General features: G+C 38.9%; 1 protein-coding gene and 1 pseudogene across 5 annotated transcripts in view; one reads left to right on the forward strand and one right to left on the reverse strand.

The window, feature by feature from the left end:
- FILIP1 (filamin A interacting protein 1) overlaps positions 1-23,598 on the reverse strand; it is a 273,424-nt gene that overhangs the window by 112,847 nt on the left and 136,979 nt on the right. The gene's annotated exons all lie outside the window — the stretch shown is intronic.
- Positions 16,401-23,598, forward strand: part of LOC101098793 — a 99,242-nt pseudogene continuing 92,044 nt past the window's right edge.

The raw sequence follows: 23,598 nt of genomic DNA on the forward strand, positions 1-23,598 counted from the left end.
GCTTTTCCTTTGATATGTGCACATGGATTTTAGCCCTTTCTTAGTGATCCAAATAGGGTCTACTGTTTCTATCTCCACAACAAAGTCAGTAGTCAGCACCTATTCTATCTCAAGAATGTAAAAGCACTCAGAGATAAAAAACTAGAAATGTTTTAGGAAGGAAGTAGACACCATATACGAAAGAGAAAAACATAATCTATCAATAGTATAACCAAGTCTGCCATCAATAATGTTCACTTTGTTTATTTTACTTATTTATTTTTAAATTTTTATACATTTATTTATTTTTGAAAGACATAGTGAGACAGAGTATGAGCAGGGGAGGGACAGAGAAGGATACACAGAATTCAAAGCAGGCTCCAGGCTCTGAGCTGTCAGCACAGAGCCCGATGCAGAGCTTGAACCCACGAACCGTGAGATCATGACCTCAGCCGAAGTCGGACACTTAACCGACTGAGCCACCCAGGCACCCCACTTATTTATTTTTAAAGTTTACTTATTTTTTTTAGTAATCTCTACACCTAATGTGGGGCTTGAACTCATGACCCCAAGATCAAGAGTTTCATGCTCTTCCAATTGAGCCAGCCAGGCACCCCAATAATGTCCACTTTAAACTACTTTATTTTGTAGGTAGAAAATGTCAAGACAATAATGACTTCCATGTATCACATTTAGTGACAGTCATGCTCTTCCTTATTCTAACAGCTCTCACATATGTTTAAGTGCTACACAGTGTGCTAAGCATTTTACATATGGCATTTCATTTAGATTAACTTTCACATAAACCCTGGGGAGGTAGGTGTTATTATTCTCAGTTTTATAGATATGCCACTGAGGTTGAAAGAGATTAAATATCTTTTTTCTGGATCACTCAACTACTCTTAGTGAATAGAAGAGCTGGGATTTGAACCCAGGTCTTATTCTATATACCTACTCACTATATGGCTTTCCTCCAAGTTCTTAAACACATGCATATTTGTAGGCGTCAGGGAATGCCCTGTAAATCAGATGATCCAGAAAAATTTTCAAATGCTTACTAAGGTAATGCTTTTCACTTCACATTATAGAGTTGGAGAAATCCATTCATCTTCCACAGACACTCATGCAAAACTCACACCAGCAATTGAAATTAGTTTGCTAAGCAAAAACACTTTTGCTAAAATCATAAACTGCTGCAGAACTTGTGAAATGATGAATCATTTTTAAACCTTCCCAAGAAGCAACCTGGCTAAATATTAAGGATACAGGTTATGAAAACAGGATGTGAAGTCTGAACAGGGATCATTTGTGTTAAAAGCCCCGGAGCCGAACAATAGTAAACATTTAATCAGAATTGGCCAAATCCTGCCCATTGTGTTTACAGAAATATCAGGTAGGTAACAGAAAAGGCATCTGGCACGCTGTAGGCTCTCAATAGTTGGTTGAATGGCTGCCAGTTTGGGACATATAGACAACAAAATTTCTGAAAGAAGCCAAAAATACTTTTGCTTTACCCCAGTACACATCCTTTGAAGAAAGTTCTCCCTAAGTAAAAGGTATAAACTGAAACTTCACATCAGATTTGTAACCATCCCGACCTTTTTCATGAATCAATGTTATCTGGGGCACAAATTCCTCTTTTAATAAGTAAATTATCTTAACACAGTTCAAGAAATACACTTACTTTTCCTTTCATAGTAATTAGTCAGCAATACTTTGCATGGAATTTGCTGACTAGGGTGTGAAAAGAAATATCAAATATCATTTCAAACCTTCCTCTTTTATCTATGGCCATTCCTCTTCTTCGTCCCCCGCCCCCCATTATATTGGGCAATCACCAGGGCATACTGTCAGATGAATAATATCCTAGGAATCAGAAAATGTTTATAAAGACTTTAAGCCATTTATGCTGAAGTAACAAGTATTTTTAGAGCATTTGAACAAGGAAAAAACAAACAAAAAAAGTCTACAGCAATGAAATACCCATTCTAGTGCCTACCTTCATTAGCTTCTGCAAGTCTTGACCCTGAATTTTCCTCTTCCCTTTTCTCACTCTTGCTCTTGCCTCCTTTCAGATTTGTCTTTTCATGTTACGATTCAACCTTGGCTGCAATACTCCCCATCCCTACCACCAAGAGAATTTTTTTTCTGTATAAATTAGGTTTTGGCATATTTCCTATGCTTCTCATGTATCCAGCCTCTGTCTGTTTCTGTTTTTATTTTATCTATATACTTTTCCAAGAACTTACCTAGTGCATAGGGTGAGATGTCACAATAATTTTATTCATACAATTTCTATTTTTAAATTATTTTATAGAATTATAAGGAAAAATTATAGTACATAGTAAAAAGGAAAGCACACAATTACAGAAAAGCCTACTTTTTACAGTGTGGCCTGGCAAAAGGCTTGCTGTAAGTGGGGCCTCCAGAACATTAGCATGGAACTGTCCTGGTTCTTTCTGTTGGACATAAATGACAATATCCCAAATGCCCAAAACTAAAGGCAAAAGAAAACATCTGTTCTAGTTTTACGTGAATTTTAAAATGTAAAAGACCCATCAAATCAACTAGTTTATTCTCTACCAATGCCAGAGTACTCCCTCTGCATATCTTATTTACTTGGTTAAGTCTAATTATAACTAGCTCAACTCGTGAAATGTTCAAACATTTCTCATGAGATGATCATTCATTCTAGTGACACAAACTGTTCACAAGTGTTCCTAAGTTTACTCTTAAATTTCCTTTATGATTTTCTTTCATTTTCTTCATCCTATTTAGAAACAAGTCATGTTAAATGATTTTTCACTGCCCATTATCTATACTCATAAAATCTTCAAAATAACCAAGGTTTTTTGTTTAAGTAAGGTATTTTCATTCTACTATGACAGATATATCCAGACCAACTGAAAATTCTTCTACATAATGCCACAAAATGTTAGAATTCAAGAAAGGGGATTCTCTTGGAGTCATTGCAGTGATGTTGTTATCAAAAGTTCAAGGAAAATTTTATAACTGTAGCAAAATATTATTCTACCCTAGCCTAAAACCATGGTGAAATATTTTATAGATTTCTGTTTAATATCCTTCAAGGAAGAGAAAAGCAAACCTGAAAAAAGTTTCCAGAAAAAAAATAATAAAATAATAGATCAGGGAACTGCCATGAAATAAATATTTCATAATTGGATACTTGAGTCTAAATGAATGTACAATGTGAGGGTTTTAAAACTTTGAATGCAAAATAGGATGACCTGCCTTGCCAACTGTCAGTTCACCTCTTTATACTTACTTCTATTATCCTAACAAGTTTGGGGTTTGCTGTTGTTGTTCTTTTCACTTCCTTCACAGAAATAAGGATGCTGTCAAGGCGCTTGGGTGACTCAGTCGGTTAAGCCTCCAACTTCGGTTCAGGTCATGACCTCATGGCTTGTGGGTTCGAGCCCCGCATCAAGCTCTGTGCTGACATCTAAGAGCCTGGAGTCTGCTTCGGCTCCCCTCTCTCTGTGTCTCCCCTCTCTCTCTGCCCCTCCCATGTTCATGTGTCTATCTCTCTCTCTCTGTCTCTCTCTCTCTCTGTCTCTGCCTCTCTCTCTCTCTCTCAGAAATAAACATTGAAAAAAGAAAAAAGAAAAAAAAAAGAAATAAGGGTACTGTCAATTGTATAAAAGAGAAAAGCATTTAACTATCTAGAAATATACTATTTTTTTTTTAATTTTTTTTTCAATGTTTATTTATTTTTGGGACAGAGAGAGACAGAGCATGAACGGGGGAGGGGCAGAGAGAGAGGGAGACACAGAATCGGAAACAGGCTCCAGGCTCCGAGCCATCAGCCCAGAGCCCGACGCGGGGCTCGAACTCACGGACCGCGAGATCGTGACCTGGCTGAAGTTGGACGCTTAACCGACTGCGCCACCCAGGCGCCCCAGAAATATACTATTTTATAAAGAAACGATGACATAATGACATCACATTTTTCTGGCATTTTCAACATTAATGACTCATTCTTGAACCTCAAATACATTTTAAGTATTTTTATATTTATAATACTTATTATTGTAATTCTCATGTCACTGTTCTACTAGACATAGTATATAATACATAGTCATCGATTACCAAGAAAGAATAAGGCCTAAAATGTAAGTGATTAAGACAATGCTTTGGTTTTCTGGTTAATTTTCCTTATATTCTTTCTACTCGAGCCCTACAGTTTTTTCAGACATTTTAACAGTACCTATGGCCTCTAAAAAGTGTTACTATTTAGTTTAATTAAAATTGCTAAACAATGGTTTTATCATGTGACAAAGAGAACATCTCTGGAAAATTACCAGACTCCTGCTTAGCTGGAACCAGAATTCCTTCCTGCATTTCATCACTCCTGGAACGGTCCAGCCCCAGAATAGTATAAGAATCAGTCATTTCCCTTCCACTAACAAAAGATCTATCTGTAGACAGAAAGACAAATACCTTAGACTATATCTCAGCAGTCTATAGTTGATGAATTGTTCTTAGATATTACGTCTATTCACAGAAATAATAACTGACATTTACTAAAGAGCTTATTATGATCTCAGCATTGGGTTAACTACCTGACATATATAGCATCATTTCATGAAATTCTGATAACAATCCATAAAGCAGGTACTATAATTATTCCCCCTATAGAGATAAGGAAAATGAGGCTTAGAGAGATTTAGACATTTGCCCAAAATAACATGGCCAAGTACCTGGGAAAGCCTGAGCTAGAATGCAAGCCTGCTTGGATTCTCCTTATGCAGGGGGAAATCTGAACAGAAGCTTTTCCCATCATACCGGGACTACCGCGATACAAATGAATCCATAGCCACACTGTTATGGAACTGAAAGTTCAGTCTCAGGGTATTAACATCCACTAAATAGTCCCAAACAACAATAATTAATTCAGAATCCTACTGTTCCAGTGGATATTTTTCTTTAAGTTCTACTGGTGTCATACCTTATTCTTAAGACCACATTCTCTTCCCCCACTGCTCCCCTTATGCTGCCTCTACTTCTCAGTGTTTGAGGTTTTCAACAAAGCTGAAGAGGAACTTTGCCCTTGCACCGTTGACTTCTAATTTTTTGAATTGAAAAAGTAACTAAGACTCCAGGATCATGACAATTGTTTTACGACTGGATATGAATCAAAAAAATTTGTTTAATTAGGCAAATTTTTAAAAATTCTAGTTTGCTCAGTAGTTGATTGCTTTAGTAAGCCAACTAACTGGACAAGTTTTCTCTTAGAAAAAAATGCCTTTCTGCAGCAACTATTCGTAAATAATTTTATTGCATTTGCAAGACATGTGAGGCAAATCACAACTGCTGGTCAATGTCAACAAGATGGGTTAACTTCCACGAGGAGAAACACATGCAGTGGTCTGGACATCACTGCTTCGTGCTACCAAGGGAGAAGACGAAATACTGCATGGATCACCCCATCTGTGTGCCTATGATGACTTCATGTGTTCTAATTGCCTGCCCATATGTCAATTGTATTCAGGTGTCCTTTAAATGCCTTTTCTTTTCAGTCTCTAGACAATTTCTTAACATAAAAGAGCAAATTAAAATCTGTTGTAATGTAGTGAGTCATGGGTTGTGTCTGTTTTGAACTCTTCCTGACTTCTGTCTTTTCTAATTACCCCTGAACATCCCTCATCTTGGGCTAGATCAGAGTATAGGGAGCCTAAATTGAAAACAGAGCACAGCTACTTTATACACCAAGCAAGAAAAAAGTAAAAGATATTTCTGTTGAATCACATTCTATGAATGCAACAGAAGCCACATAATTGTCAGAGATATTTATCTGATGTTTACAGCTTCTTATCAGTCTGATACTGTGTGAGGAGGCTATGAATTTTACATCAATCATCCAATCTTCATAAAGCTTGGTTGCCATGTGGATGCAAAGGCTGGTAAAAAGAGTAAATAGAACTTTGTGATTAGCTAATTATGATGCATCAGGAATCTAACCCATAGAAAATGTCACGCTACCATAATACACAAGATTCAGACACTGTGTGGGCAGGAAGTATGTAAGAAAATGAGTCACAACCTTTTGGAATAATGGCCCCAAACCACTTCTTTTTCTCCACCTTCCAGCCGTGCTACCTCAGCATACCCCAACCCCAGAGAGGACCTTAAGGGGTCCCACGACCTCATACAGCAACATCCTTAGCATGTGTTTTCCTAACATGCTGAGTCCTCCTGGAGATGTTTGTCATTAGCCCTAAGGAATCAATAAAGCCATGTCCCCAGTGCTAACCCCACATTCACTTATTCCATAACCCTGGATAAGCTACCTCACTTCTCCAACTGGTAGCTTTCCTATCTGTAAAATGAGGATAATAATGTTTGTTCTACCCACTACGTATATGTGAAATCATAATGCCAATTCTACTCTGTATGTATGTGAGAATATTTACTAGCGGTAGTAATGCAGGAAGTATTCAGCTGAGGCAGATTAACTACTGAGATCATCCAACACCTCTCAACACCCCCATATAGCTACCACCAGAGACAGACACTTTACTTTCAGCTGTGGTTGTCTAGCACAGGAGTTAGCCACTTTTACTGTAAAGAAGTAAATATTAAATATTTGGGATTTTGCAGGCCTTTTGGTTTCTGTTGCATTTACTCAATTCTGCTGTAGCCACAGACAATACATCAACAGATGGGTGTGGCCACCTTTGACCCCTAGCCTCTAATTTGCCAACCCCGATTAGACTTGGTGGCAATTATAATTAGTAGGTGCATTTAAACTGGGAGAAATGGAGCTGGATTCTGCTACTCCCCACTCCCTCCCCCAGTTTACAGTCATTAGAAAAATGGCTGAAAATAAGAAAGAAGAAAAAAATGAGGGAAAAGATAATACAGTAGCCATGCCATCTGCCTGTCTATCTATCCTCTTCTTCTCCTCCAGATAATTTGAAGAAGAACATAAATATAAAAAGTTCCTTCACAATGTTTGAGGAATCTAAGGTGGGAGAACCTGATATACTACAATTTGAGAGTAGGATTCCCACTGGCATCAGTCATGCCATGGGATATGCAGACAGATGATAGAGATTGAGCAGCATGTGTGCATACAAAGGGGGTAATAGAGACTGATACCCACTAAGTATAAGATATACAAGTGGCTGAGTGCCCAGCAAGGGTGGAAGGTATCTTGGAGAGATGCTACTAGAAGAGTTACCAAGGCAGAGGGTTTCAAAGCACACCACCCAAAGAGAGGATGCGACAAAAGGCATAGCTACATTTCAGGGCATCTGTAACACCTATGAGAATTATGGTAGGATTCTAAGACAGCAGGACAGACAGGAGGACACTTCCCCAGAAAGAGCTGTGGCCACTACTTTTACCTGAAGCCAGGCTGGGAGATGACAAGAGAACATAGGTAAGATGGCTTTATAAAGCATGTGATCCATGCAATTGCACAGAGCCCTGCACTCAGTTTAATGCTCTGCTGTTGTTGTCTTGAAATCCTTCATCATTTTTGAACTAGAGGCCACACATCTCCATTATGCACTGGGCCCTCTAAATTACGTGGCCAGTCCTGACTGCAGCAGGGCAGTCAATGTGAGCCAGATATTGGAGTTTCTCCCACCCTGTTACTCCCACCAACCTAGTCATGTTAGCAAACTTCTTACTGTGAAGTTAGTAAGTCTGCCTCCCACAGATGAAGCACAGTGTTTGTGTGATACCCCAAAATGTGGAGGAAGGGAGCCTGAGAGGAGGGAAAGGAAAGACTGAAATAGAATTCTGATTTTTTTCTAGGACTGAGCTATATATATCGACTTTAATTTAAAAGGAAAAAAGAAAGAAAGAAAGAAAGAAAGAAAGAAAGAAAGAAAGAAAGAAAAGAAAAGAAAAGAAAAGAAAAGAAAAGAAAAGAAAAGAAAAGAAAAGAAAAGAAAAGAAAAGAAAAGAAAAGAAAAGAAAAGAAAAATATCACCAGATAAAATTGAATTTACCAGGAAATGTCCAGGATAAGTTCTCCACCTGAGGCGGGTATTGGAGGTAAGGAGTATAAAGGGAAGTAACTAAAGACTAAATTTGAATTCAGTCACAAAGAAATAAAGTATTAGAGGGACAGCTGGGTGGCTCAGTCGATTAAGCACCCAACTTTAGCTCAGGTCAAGATCTCTCAGTCTGTGAATTCCAGCCCCATGTCAGGCTCTGTGCTGACACCTCAGAGCCTAGAGCCTGCTTTGGATTCTGTGTCTCCCTCTCTCTCTACCACTCCCCCGTGCTCACTGGCACTGTCTGTCTCTCTCTCTCAAAAGATGAATAAACATTTTTAAAAATTTTTAAACAAATAAAGTATTAGAATTATATCCTTCGGCTTTCTGGGGTGTCTTAACTGGGAAATATAACACTGGATACAGTTTACGAACCATAAGTGCTACAGGACCTTCAGGCAATATATATAAATGAGTTTCCCTTTAAATCACCACTGCTCCTGCTTTAGCTTTGAGAAAGAAAAGCAAGTAAGATTCATATGTGGGGCCTGGAGGTTACCAGAGCTCAGGGACTTTCCAGCAATGAAATTATTGCACATCTCTGAGAGGAGGCTGATGAGAAGCATTTGAAAAGAGGGAAAGACACAGAGGTGTTCTGCCCCAAAGCTATCCATTGCCTTTCTCCGCCCTTCCTAACCTCTCTTTCAGGCACTTTTCCTGCCTTCCCATCTGTGTTCCTCACCTGTGCCTTTCACTGAAATTATAAAAATAAGATCCCAGTGATCTCATTCTGCTGCACAAGGGGCCTTCCCAGCCCAGACTTGCCTGAAGTGTATCCCAAGCCCAAACATAACCTCTCACCCATCTACTGAACTCTCACTCTTTCAGAATTTCAAGATGGAGTTAAGAAATCAACCTCTCTAAATTTAAGTCACATAGTAGTGTCACTACACTAACTCTGTATTCCTTAGTCTTTATGAACCATAGTGAGTCTTTGAAATTAAAACAGAAGTAGCCATTTTTAAGAGGCTAAAAGTAGAGCAAAGACAATATTTCTTTAAATCATACCACTAGATAAGCCATGGCAGAAGGAGTCCAAGAAGAAATCTGGGGACATATTTTTCCTCCTCTCCCCCTCTGAACACGCTTAATTTTCAAATCCATTTTCCTCCATTACTAAGGACCAACGTCCTCTTTTGTGTCTTAATCCTGTACCCTTTTTTGGAGAGCCAAGCTGAACCCGGAGTTCACATAGCAGACATATCTTGGCTCCTAAAACCTGGGGTTGAGGCGAAGGAAGCCGGAAGACTAAGGTTATACAGGCTGCCAGGGCTCTAGGAGCATACCGCAGGGAAGAGAGGCTCCCTCTGAAAGGAAGCCTCTTTGGTTCTCAAACTTCAAAGTACATCAGAATCACCCCGGGGGCTCTTTAACACACAGATTGTTGGTTCCCACCCCCAGAGTTTCTGAATCTATGGGTCTGGGGTGGGTCCTGAGAATTTGCATTTCTAACAAATTCCCAGGCGTTGATAATGCTGTTGCTCCCAGACTACACATTAAGAACCAACATTCAGGGACGCCTGGGTGGCGCAGTCGGTTAAGCGTCCGACTTCAGCCAGGTCACGATCTCGCGGTCCGGGAGTTCGAGCCCCGCGTCAGGCTCTGGGCTGATGGCTCAGAGCCTGGAGCCTGTTTCCGATTCTGTGTCTCCCTCTCTCTCTGCCCCTCCCCCGCTCATGCTCTGTCTCTCTCTGTCCCAAAAATAAATAAACGTTGAAAAAAAAATTAAAAAAAAAAAAAAAGAACCAACATTCAAGGACAAGGTTGGACTAAGATAGGTGCAGAAAATTGCAGAGGCCTCAAAATATCTACCTATTTCAACTAGAAGATCTCTGCTCTTCCCATAACTAAACTAGAAATATTTGACTTGACTAGAAAATATATATATTGTTTGTAACCATTTACATTACTAATTACATGCCTAATTATCATTCATCCTCCAACAGGGTCTCTGTTTGAGGATTCAGATTTGTAGGTTAAAAAATGATGTCCTAGGGGTGCCTGGGTGGTTCAGTTGGTTAAGCATCCAACTCTTCTTTTTTTTTTTTAAGTTTATTTATTGTTGAGAGGGAGAGAGACAGAGCATGAGAAGAGGAGGGGCAGAGAGAGAGACAAAGAATCCAAAACAGGCTCCAGGCTCTGAGCTATCAGCACAGAGCCTGATGTGGGGCTCGAACCCATGAACTGCAAGATCATGACCTGAGCCAAAGTAGGATGCTTTTTGACTGAGACACCCAGAAGCCCCAAGCAATCTGACTCTTAATTTTGGCTCAGGTCATGAGCTCACAGTTTATGGGTTTGAGCCCCGCATCAGGTTCTGTGCTGACAGAGTGGAGCCTGCTTGGGATTCTCTGTCTCCCTCACTCTCTGCCCCTCCCCCACTTGTGCAGGAGCATGCACACGTGGACTCTCTCTCTCTCTCTCTCAAAGTAAATAAATAAATAAATAAATAAATAAATAAATAAATAAATAAAATTTTTAATGATATTCTATAGGCCAAAATCTCTTTGCAGATACAGGGTGGGGAGAGCAATTAATTAGATTTTTTTTTTTACTATATATTATTTATTTATTGCAAATTTTCATATTTTTAAAAACTTTTATTTAAATTCCAGTTAGCGAACATACAGTGTAATATTAGTTTCAGGTGTACAATATAATGATTCAACACTTACATACAACACCCAGTGCTCATCGCAAGTGCACTTCTTAATAATTCATCACTTATTTAACCCATACCCCTACCCACCTCCCTCTGGTAACCATCAGTTTGTTCTCTATAGTTAAGAATCTATTTGCCTCTCTCTCTCTTTTTTCCTTCTGCTCATTTGTTTTGTTTCTTAAATTCCACATATGAGTGAAATCATTTGGTATTTGTCTTTCTCTGACTGACTTACTGTGCTTAGCATTATACTCTCTAGCTCCATACATGTCATCGACATGCACCCCAATTTTTACAGCAGATTTATCAACAATAGCCAAATTATGGAAACAGCTCAAATGTCCATTGACTGATGAATGGATAAAGAAGATGTAGTATATAAATTCAATGTAATATCACTCAGCCATAAAAAAGAATCAGACTTTTTTTGCAGAAGATTTCACAAAACAATCTAGATATGCAGGTTTTATTGAAAAAATCAGAATATCTGGCACAAGAGACCCCATCTTCCCACATAGTTACGTTTCATTGGAGTTGAATCATGGCTGACCCATGTGGCTAGAGGACTTAACTTGCTAGCTCACTACCAGTCCTTACTACTCTCTGTTACCTCTTGAACATTGAGACAAAAGAGTTAATTGCCATATATTTACCACTACAATTGCACTATGGCTTTCTTCTAGTAGAGAAACTCTTCTCTGTATCTAAGGATAAAAACAAAAGCAACATCAAGAGAAAAAAAAAGAGAGTATTTAGTAATGACTACTCCTATGGGTTTAATATATAAACACTTGGCCAGTTTCACTTGTTTATTATCTGCCTGTCTTTTGAAACCATTTGAGTTTGGGTCCAGTCTGGACTAGCCTAGATGGCAGGCAGAAATGAATGAGGGAGGTAGTAGAGACAAGAAGCAGACTCTGTGTGCAGGATGGTTAAAGAACCCTCCTGCAAAGAAATTATCTAAAAGGAAGGAGGTGTGGTCTATCACAAGCTTGATCCAAAGACAATTGTCCCTTTGCAATGGGAGAGGGAATATTATGCATAGCAGGGAATGTGCTCCTAGGGATGCCTCTACAGACATGCAGGCAAAAGATAAGGCTGACAGGGGCCTACAATGAAAGTATAAATGGAAAAGAGAGGCTCTGTAAGGAACTGAGGGCTTGCTTTGAGAAGTGGCCATGCAGGAAGCATGGAGAGGATTTGGGGAACTTGTGCATGGTCACTATTGGAACCAGCAGAAGTAGCACTGGCACCAATAGGTCTTCAAGCCAGCCCAGGGACAGGACAACATTTGGAGGGCCAATAGACACCCTCTGGGGATCACCTCTGAAATTAACCTGAGGTGAAGTGAAGGTTGTATACTAATTTAGGTAGGAACTAAGACAAGGAAATATCACACTGATCTCTTCCTGTTAAATCCCTGGATTTCTCAACTTGGGAACTGTGGGTTATATTTCATTCCACAAACTTTTTGTGAACCACTATACCAAGTAACAAGCACCCAGGAACTATGCCAGATGCAAGGATACACACACAAAAATACCTGTTCCTTCCCTCAAGAATGTCATAGTCCAAGATATTGGTCCCTACATTTTTTTGACAATTCAATCTATTACCTAAGACTGTAATCACTTATCCCAAACATTTGTATGTTTATTTATGAAGTGTGTTATGCTAATCTCTTAATGTGTTAGGCATATTATAATTATATCCTAAAATAGAAAAAAACTAAATACTGATAAACATTATAAATAAATATAATGGGAGCTCATATCCTAATGACTTCTCATGTGAAAAAATGCTCTACAAAATAGACATTTAGGTGGATTTTTAAAATAAAAGGCATCTTGAGAAATGCTTTAGTAGCAGTCTTGGATCTAAAAAATAACTAGACCTGATCCTGAAAAAGGTCATTAAAAAAATTGGAAGCGTGCAAAGACAAATGGCTGTAGATTAGGACTGAGGGGCAAGCTTTGAGGACGCAGCATTTCTCAGATTGCAGTACTCCCCTGGGGTCTGGGGGATGAGTGAGCTCTTTCCAGGCTAAAGAAAGAGTATAAACAAAAGTGCATAGCTGTTCAGTGGCCTGATGTGGACTTAGAATAAGTTCAAAATGGAGGACAAGTGCAGCAAAATACTAATTATGTGTGTAACAACACACAACGGATTAACTCGGGCAAGTTGCTTGTTATAATAAGACTGTACTCTGTGTTTGCATGTTCAGCCTTCAGTTTGTCCCTCATATGGTAGTGTTGTTCTTCCACATCAGAAAAAAAAGTGAACCTTGGTGGTCGCTATGGTAACTAAATAGTGGGAGCAAGGGCAGAGGAAGGTCAAGGAACATTCTATAGTTACACATCAAGAAAGTACAAAACACAGGTTATTTTTAATTTTGGCTATGTTCCTATAATTTTAATGTCTGAAAATTAAGATGTACATAAATAGTAAAGTCTGTTTCTCATGCAGCCATGAGAAAAAATACTTTCTCAGTAATTCAATACTACCTCCCTATTTTGTTGACGTTTCATTTCCATCAGCTGTCATTCAAGCCAACGAAAATGCCCAAAGTGAGCATTTTCCAAATTTGCAACCAGGGAGGGCATCCTTTACTCTTCTTCCCCTTGTTTTCTGTGCTTCTCTGTTCTTAGTATACCAGCATGACTCACCATCCACAGAACACAAACTGAGAATTGCTTTTCTAGGAGTGGTGATGTGTTTGCTTTCTGTCATCCATATTCTCTCATCTAATGACACTTGTGGCCAAAGACAAAGTTTTGCCAGGCAGCTGACGAACCAGAGCAGGGAGGTGGCATAACTTGTGAACAGAGAATTTTCCTCCAGCCCAGCCACAGCCAGCTGCTCTAGGCAGAGAAGCAGCCTGCCTTATTGGACACGTGGGCCAAAGGAGCTAACGAGCCTGATCACCCCTTTGTCCTCTCCATACCTCTGCTCTAGCAAAATGTACCCAGTGACCAGTGGGAGCATAAGAAGAAATATAAAACTGAGGGAAAAAAAAGAAAACCTCAGAAGATAAGAGCACTACTCTCTAAAAACCTCTCACAACTATGTAAAAGATATTGACATAAAGAAATTCTGTGAAAATACTTTCTCTTCCAAGGATTATAAATAGCTGGGTTTTGCTTGAGCCAAAGTCCTAGACAGCAACACAGACAGAGGGTTTCTCTTTCTCTATAGATTTCACTTAGATTATAAACCAATCACACCCTACATTTGGTAGGCTGCTTAGATTTTACTAAAAGAGTCTCACTAGGGGCGCCTGGGTAGCTGTGGCGGTTAATCATCCGATTCTTCATGTGGGTCTGGGTCGGGATCTCACAGTTTATGAGTTCAAGACTTGCATCGGGCTCTGCGCCAGCAGCGCAGGGCCTGCTTGATATTCTCTCTCTCCCTCTCGCTCTCTGCCCCTCCCCCACTCGTGCTTTCTCTCTCTCTCTCTCTCTCTCTCTCTCTCAAAATAAGTAAATGAAATTTTAAAAAAAGAAGAAAATAATAAATAAAAGAGTCCCACTGTTTTCGTCAGATCACCTTGTCACGTATATTTATAAATACAATACCCTCACATGCATGTGTCATTGAAAAGGAAATTTTATAATAAACCTTTCTTTGTTACTTTAAAGTTTATTATTCAAAACTAAATTTAAAGACAAAATTCATATGACTGTCATTAGTGAAGTTATTTTCAGGATCCACTGTATTATCTTCATTCAATATATGTTTATTAGGTGATTTCAAAGTGCAAAGCACTGGGTAAAGAAAATAATTGTAGGTGATTTGTGTCATTATGGAACTCACAGTAAAATTGTTCTGGTGAATAGATAAGTCACCGTGGGAGCTGGAGGAATTAATAAGATCTTTTGCATGTGCTAACTGACTGGCTGAATGAGTTAATCTCCAGGTCAATTTTTTTTAATGTATTATAAAAAAAAATGAATCAATATTCCTATCTCAAAGCCAGTTCCACAAAAATGTTACTAAGCACCTTCCCTATACAAGATGGCATAGGTTTCATCCACAATGACTCAAAGAGAGTGAATATTTAATGTGATCTTTCAAAAAAATTTTAAAGTACTCTGTATTCTAGCAGTTTATTTTTCAAAGCACAAAATTATATCATATGTCCAGAGACCTCTATAACTTTGTTCAGTTTTCTTCAGAGAAGGATGTAAAGTCATTGGGGATTTCTTTGCTTTTTTTTATCTTGAAATATGAATGAATGGATAAGTGATTGTTAGGGGCTTAACCAACAATTAAATCATGTCTGCCTGAATTCAGACTCCACATTTTTATGCCTCTGCCGTTTCACAGATTGAGAACTTGAAATCATGCCCCCTGGAATACCGTTATCTGGAAGTAAAATTATGGTCTCTCAAAATCTGCTCATACCTGTGACTGGGGGACCTGTAGATTCTCCTCAAAGACCCTCACTCTTCTAGAAATAGAAGTCCCAGAGACAAAAGGGTGAATAACTGTGTTGCTTGATGCTGTCCTGATAGCTACCAAGAGACTCAGATATTTCCTTCTCTCTTGTTCTTGCCGCCAGTGGCCTCTCCTGCCATCATTGAAGCTGCTGACATGTTATCAAGGCAACAAAGAAGAGATCTCAGGAAGTCCAGAAGCCTCCAGGGTTTACCCCAATACTCAGATACTAGTCAAACTCCCCACACACTAAAGGCAATGGTGGGGCCAAAATCTCTGATGCTTTTTTTTGTTTTAAGTTTATTTATTTATTTTGAGAGAGACAGAGACAGCGTGAGTGGGGGAGGGGCAGAGAGAGAGGGGGAGAGGGAGAATCCCAAGCAGCCTCCATGCTGCCAGTGCAGAGCTTGAACTCACAAGACCATGAGATGATGACCTGAGCCAAAGCCAAGAGTCAGACGCTTAACTAACTGCACCACCCAGGTGTTCCCCTCTGGTGCCTTTTAAAAGTCCTTGGGATCATAGAAACCACAGACTCACAGAAGTCACTGCTGCAAAAAGCCTTCACCTGTAACTATGAATGTACCAAAAGTTGGCAGCAAGGCTTGCTAAGATTTTGCTGGAGACAGATCTAGTGGCTTAATCTGGTTGAAAGTGAGAACAAAGGATTATAGATTATCTTGAAGCTTCATCTGCTTAGAAAGCACACTTTTAGGGGTACCCAGGTGGCTCATTCGGTTAAGCATCTGACTCTTGATTTTGGCTCAGGTCATGATCTCACACTTTGGGAGATTGAGCCCCGCCTCTGGCTCTGTGCTGACAGCATGGAGCCTGCTTAGGATTCTCTCTCTCTGCCCCTCCCCCACTTGCACAGATGCTCGCTCTCGCGCGCGCTCTCTCTCTCTCTCTCAAAATAAATAAATAAGCCTTTAAAAAAAGAAAGAAGGCACACTTGTGTCATATATTGCTACTTATTTGGTGGACCCTTAAGCAGTTGCTCATACAAATTATAGGACAGATAAAGCTCTGTCCCCAAGCTATCTTTTGATGTTGACACCGCTAGAGAATTTATCTCTTCCTAATTCGTGTTGAGTTGTCGTCTTGAGCTCACACTGTGTCAGATGTTTGGTGAAGTTTTACTGGACACTGGCAGAAATCCTTCAGGTATAGGTTAAAGGGCAATGATATGCTGGTGAACTAGCTCTACAGGGGATAAAAATCCCTGATTGGTAGGCAGCATTTGCAGATTTCTATGGCATAAATACCCCCATCATGGCCAATTTCAAGCTACCATGACATCACTGAATGCAGAGCTGAGAGGAGATGAGCACGGTCGGCCCCTGCAAGCCAGTGCCAGCTGGCTTCTGCACACCACTGAGAAAGGGCCAAGTAACTGCTGTAGCCTCAAGATCCTGTTCTTACTTTTCCATGCAGGCAGAATCAGATTGGAGAGGTTTCCCCACATTCCTAAGATACTATGAAGGCAGAAGTAGGCAAAATGGATATGTCAGATAAACCTCAGCATCCCGTGCTCCTTCCTCTCATTTAACCCTCTCTCTGCCTGACAAGAGTAAGCACATTCTGACCAGCCAAGTGCCAGGCCACAGTGTCATGGTTTTTCAAAGCAGACGGAAAAGCAAGGAGAAGGAAGAAAAGAATCAGAAGGAAACATTTGTCTTCTTAAGGTACGTGACCATAAGCTAGGGAGAAAAATATGAGTTTGTATGGACAAACTTAAATAGCCTCTGAAAGAAAACAAGCTGGATTTTGAACTGAAGTCAGTGTTTTGTTCTTGTTTTCTTTTCTTTTATTAGAAATAAAGCTTAGTTCATAAGCATATTGGCTTTCTCATCTTCCTCACGCTCCTCATTTCAGTAATCCTCTTGGCCAGCGATGCCTCATGGGAGAGCCTGGGTCTGTGGTATTTCGGTAACAGTTACTGATGTGTTGATACAGTCCGGGATCTCTCCTTACTCGCTATGAGGTAACTGCCTCAAGCACAGTCCAAAACATGATGTCACAGATATATACAAACAAACAGTGACCTTGAAGATTTCTAATGCATCTCTAATGGAACAAGCAGAACAGTGCTCATTGGTCATGAGTTTCACGATTTGCTGAGAACATATTTTAGCTTGGGAAGAATTGTTGTCAGGAACCAAGAATTAGTCATCAGTAATGTTGGCTAAGAGGCTAACTGGACATTCCAAAGAAATTAACTGCTCACTGGACATTTCAAAGAAATTGACTGCTTGCTTTGTGCCTCAGTTTCTCCATCTAAGACAGATGATCACTAACTCTTCCTTTTCATAGAGGTGAGCTATAAGGTTTCATGAATTAATTTGTTGAAAAGAAAGATTTTAGAGACTAGGTCCTGCATATGATGGCTATGTTAGTCATGTTGCATTGTAACAATTCCTGTATTATCTCTGTTACATTCTATTACTTTGGCACAGTGACTGTCTAACGACAACCAGTTTTACTGCCATGAACTCAGGAATATGCTTCTTCCAACTGGGCTTAAATGTATGCCTGCCAGTGGATCTTTATAGGCAGAAAAGATTAGTCAAAGGGGGTTAATGCTTCATCACAGGTTATGTATAAATAGTGAAGCTATAAAAGATATAGTATTATGACTTTGTCATTCACTGAACTATGGGATAAGTCCAACATCTGGACTTCATCCTTTGGAGCAAGACTATTCATAGTACATGATAAGCATATTCAGCCCAAGGACTTTGCTTTTCTCTTCTTATTCTCTTTTATTCCACAGAGGTTTGATTAGAAGTCTTTATATAAATTTAACCCAAGTAAAAAATAAAAACAGAAGCAGAAATGGTCTGCACAGCTGTGGTGTCTTTACCATTTCCTTCATCCCACAAGATCATAAACTGTTTTGGGGGGAAAAATCATTTAACTCACTTTTGTAACCCCTTTAGCAATTAGCACAGAAATTACACAAAATGTATGAGCAATACATCTTTGTGTAATTAGATTAAACTAAGTGGGGAAAAGGCAGTGTATGAGAAAATGCAATAGCACCAGCATACTCTACTTGATCTCCTGGAAAAGGTGGCCCCATTCTGGCTCAAATAAGTTGAAGAATGTGGAAAAAATGTAGACAGATCTCTTAAAAGTCCTCAGAAATCATAAGGACCTCTGAATGTTACTTCTACTCGTGGGTTTTTTATTAAGAAGATGGAGAATTCATAGGATTCCGAAATGTTACAGAGAAACCAGGAAAGCCAAAAAGTGACTAAAAGATTCAGAAACTAGATAAATTTGGAAAGACTCCAATAGGAAACCTTTGCCAGAGATGGGGGTTACAAACAAGCTGCTGAACAATGTGATCAGCCAATATTATATTCTCCTCAAATAACCTCAAATGAAATGTCTCCAAATATCTGAATTTTTATCTTCAGCACATTAACACAGAAGTCCGACATCATAGCAATTTCCCAGGATTGTTGAGAGGAGAAAATCTAAGCTACTAAAAGCTCTGAGACATGATTAAAGGGACAGTAAGCAAGTATGGTCATAATTGGAGGATGCAAAGCCATGTTCTCTGTCTCTTAAATCATAAAACAATAGCTACAGTGTGCAAATATAAAAGTCCTGAAAGTATGCAGGAGGGCTAATAAAAAGTAAGCTGTTCCTAACACTGTAGAACAGTATTCACCCCTTGGAATTAGTCAAGCATCTTGGATTTCAAACGGATTTAGATAAATTAATGGATGATCAATGTATAATAGAATACTAAAAATAAGTTGGGAAATAGTTATGCATAACTAATTTCAAATATAATTTCCTAGAGAGCAATTGCCATACTCTTCCAAAAAGGTCACTGGGGACTTGCTATGAGCTGAATGTTTGTATTCTGCCAAAATTCATATGTTGAAATTGTAATGCCCCATGTTATGGTATTGGGAGAGGGGATTTTGGAAAGTGCTTAGGTCATGAAGATGGAGCCCTCATAAATGGGATAAGTGCTCTTGGGGCGCCTGGGTGATTTCAGTTGGTTAAGCATCCAACTATTGGTTTTGGCTCAGGTCATGATCTCGTATTTTGTGGGATCGAGCCCCACTCCAGGATTCACTCTGACAGCAAGGAGCCTGCTTGGGATTCTCTCTCTCCCCCTTTCTCTGCCCCTCCTCTGCTTGCACTCTCTCTCTCTCTCTCTCTCAAAATAAATAAATAAACATTAAAAAAAAATTTTAGGGGCACCTGGGTGGCTCAGTAAGTTAAATGTCCGACTTCTGCTCAGGTCATGATCTATTGGTCTGCAAATTCAAGTCCTGCATTGGGCTCTGTGCTGACAGAGCACACTTGCACTCTGTCTCTCTCTCTCTCCCTCAAAAATAAATAAACGTATAAAATTAAAAAAAAATTTTTAATGGGATAAGTGCTCTTATAAGAGACCACATAGCACTCCCCTAGTCTCTTCCACCATGTGAAGACACAGAAAGAAGTTGGCAGTCTACAGTCCAGAAGAGAGCCTTCACCAGATCCCAACCATGCTGTCATCCTGATCTTGAACTTCCAGTCTCTTGAACTGTGAGAATTATATTACTATTGCTTATAAGCTACCTAGTCTGTGTTATAACAGCCCAAACATATTAAGATAGGACTCTTGTCCAAAACAAAACCCTGGTTTAAAGGGACCACACAGGGACGCCTGGGTGGCTCGGTCGGTTAAGCGTCCGACTTCGGCTCAGGTCATGATCTCACGGTCCGTGGGTTCGTGCCCCGCATCGGGCTCTGTGCTGACAGCTCAGAGCCTGGAGCCTGTTTCGGATTCTGTGTCTCCCTCTCTCTCTGCCCCTCCCCTGTTCATGCTCTGTCTCTCTCTGTCTCAAAAATAAATAAACGTTAAAAAAAAATTAAAAAATAAATAAATAAAGGGACCACACATTTGAACTCGTGCATGGTAATGTTTTCCTAATACTGAAATACAAATTTGGCCATGACTAAGTAATTCTCAATTAATTTGTGTCAGCAAATCCTTCCTATTATATATACCATTCAACAAATATTTCTTGAGAACCTATTGATTGCAAAGCATTATAGATATCCTCCCTCACTTGTGTCAATAGGAAAATATATGCATTTGCATGGCTATATATTATTGTTATGATGATTTGCTTTTCCCAACAAAGATAATATATATATATATGTGTGTATATATATATATATACACATATATATATGTATATATATATATATATATATACACACATATATATATATAATTGTATTGAGTAGGTGTTATAAATAATACAAGGAAATAACTACTGAGTTTTTTAAAAGGAAATTCATTTTGAAAATATATTGTGGGCTCTATTGGCAACTTTTTCTGTAAGTCTAAAATTATTTCAAAATTAAAGTAAAAAGAACACACTGTGGCAAATATGAAAATGACATATAAGCACTATGACATATGAGTTGATCGTTTAAAATGCTTAATTCCATGTCAGTAAAATCCTAAGAACCTAGAAATTCAGGATTCAAGCTGTGTTCCCTGACCTTCATGGCAAGACAAATAGGTTTACTGCCAGGCCATGATGTTGCAGGAGGTAAAGGAGAAGTTGCAGATAAAGAGAATTTTCACTATGGTTAGACCTATTGAAGATATTTAACATTTGTCCTATTGAAAGCTGTGCAAATTAGCAACAGAGAAGTGCTGATACTCATCTACGAAGTGTAATGGCAGGCAAGATCAGCTTCTTGAGATCAGGAATCACATAACTCCATGAGACCACATAGGTGAGAACTCACTGGGAAAACCCTCGATCAATTTGTCACTCTAGCCTTTGATTCCATTAAATTCTTTTAGGAAATGTGTGAAACTGGGGTGTCTAGGTGGCTAAGTGTCAATTCATGATTTCAGCTCAGATCATGATTTCACAGTTCACGGGATCTAGCCTGGTGAAGATCCACAGGTGTGGACCCTGCGTGGGATTCTCCCTCTCTCCCTCTCTCTCTGCGCCTGCCCCACCCACTCTCTCTATCTTTCTCTCAAAATAAATAAACTTAAAAAAAAAAAAAAAGAGGCGCGCCTGGGTGGCTCAGTTAAGCGTCTGACTTCAGCTCAGGTCATGATCTCACAGTCCATGGGTTCAAGCCCCACGTCAGGCTGTGTGCTGACAGCTCAGAGCCTGGAGACTGCTTTGGATTCTGTGTTTCCCTTTCTCTCTGCCCCTCTCCCGCTCATACTCTGACTCCTTCCGTGTCTCAAAAGTGAATAAACATTTAAAAAAAAAAAAAAGAAAAGAAAAGAAATGGTGTGATTGAAGAGTGAAACTTCCTCCTTTCTCCAACTTCATTTCCTTTATGTTCCTTCCCCAAACACTCATTCATATAAATCCATGTCTGCACACACGCAGGATCCTCAGCCAGAGATATCAGTGGAGTAGCCCATCCAAGATTCCTTGACAACCCAGCCAATTAATGGAAGACTAAGGAATTCCCACAAGAGTCATTTTTTTAAACATTTGAAAGGAAAGAAAGAAGGGAGAAAACGTTTCAAGTTAAGCTATAGAATGACTCTATAGTTGCTAGGGTCCACAATGAAAAATTTTAAAGTGAAAGCAAAAAGTTTCTTCATTATTTGAATAAAATATTTCCTAACTGATTTCTCTAATTTTTACATCAAATGAAAAATAAAAATATTAGAAAATTTGTAGTTAGAATTTATTATACTCTTGAAATATCTATTAAGCAAAAATTAAAAATCAACCCATGGATTTTTTTCCTTAGAAATTTTATTCTCCAAATCACACTATTTAAAGCTCCTTATGAAATATAAGGCAAAACAGTCTCTTCAACAAATGGTGTTGGGAAAACTGAGTAGCAACATGCAGAAGAATGAAACTGGACCACTTTCTTACACCATACACAAAAATAAATTCACAATGGATTAAAGACCTAAATGTGAGACAGAAAACCATCAAAATCCTAGAGAAGAACACAGGCAGAAACCTCTTTGACCTCACCTCAGCCACAGCAACTTCTTACCAGACATGTCACTGAAGTCAAGGAAAACAAAAGCCAACATGAACTATAGGGACGTCATCAAGATAAAAAGCTTCTGCACAGCAAAGGAAACAATCAACAGAACTAAAAGGCACCCAACAGAATGGGAGAAGATATTTGCAAACAACCTATCTGATAAAGAGTTAGTATCCAAAATCTATAAAAACCTATCAAATTCTACACCCAAAAACCAAACAACCCAGTTAAGAAATGGACAGAAGACATGAATAGCCACTTTTCCAAAGAAGACATACAGATGGCTAACAGACACGTGAAAAGATGCTCATCATTCATCATCAGGGAAATACAAATCAAAATCACAATGAGATACCACCTCACACCTGTCAGAATGGCTTAAAATTAGCAACAAGAGAAACAACAGGTGTTGGTGAGGATGTAGAGAAAGGGGAACCCTCTTGCACTGCTGGTGGGAATGCAAACTGGTACAATCACTCTGGAGAACAGCGTGGAGGTTCCTTAAGAAACTAAAAATAAAACTACCCTACAATCCAGCAATTGCAGTATTAGGTATTTACCCAAAGGATACAAAATACAGAAACAAAGGGGTACAAGGGGTGTATGTATACACACACACACACACACACACACATATGATATAGAAGTGGTGTATATATCATATATATGGTATATATATAATAAGTGGTATATATATATATATATATATATATAATAAGTGGTATATGTATATATATAATGGAATATTACTCAGCCATCAAAAAGAATGAAATCTTGCCATTTGCAATGCCATGGATGGAGCTAGAATGTATTATGCCAAGTGAAATAAATCAATCAGAGAAAGACAAATACCACATGATTTCACTCATATGTGGAATTTAAGAAACAAAACAGATGAACATATGGAGGGGTTGAGGAAGAGAAGAGAGGGAAACAAACCATAAGAGATTCTTAATAATAGAGAACAAACAGGGTTGATGGAGGGAAGGGGGTGGGGGGGGTGGGCTAGATGGGGGGTGGGTATTAAGCAGGGCACTTGTGATGAGTGCTAAATATTGTATGTATGTGATGAATCACTGAATTGTACTCCTGGAACCAATATTGTACTGTATGTTAGCTAACTAAAATTTAAATTCAAAAAGGGAAAAAAATAAAAAATAAAATATTAAGCAAAAGCAAAGCAGAAAGAAGAGCAAATATTTATAAATATTTATGCCACAAGCATTAGCACTACAAATATCAATCAATTTTCAATAGAATATATCAAGGAAGTAAACAATTTTTAAATACCTTTCAAAAACTTATGGTCAGTCTATCCCCTGTCACTCACCAGTTCATTTCCTCAGCTACATACTTCAATTTTTCTGAAAAGCTTAAAGAACTGTTTTAGTAACACGTAATCTAATATGATTTTAAGGAGAAAAAATGGAAGGAATATGTATTGCATATTGATTCCCAGCTATACCACTGAATTGCCGCATG

This window comes from Felis catus, chromosome B2, assembly GCF_018350175.1.
Source record: "Felis catus isolate Fca126 chromosome B2, F.catus_Fca126_mat1.0, whole genome shotgun sequence".
Taxonomy (NCBI): Eukaryota; Metazoa; Chordata; class Mammalia; order Carnivora; family Felidae; genus Felis; species Felis catus.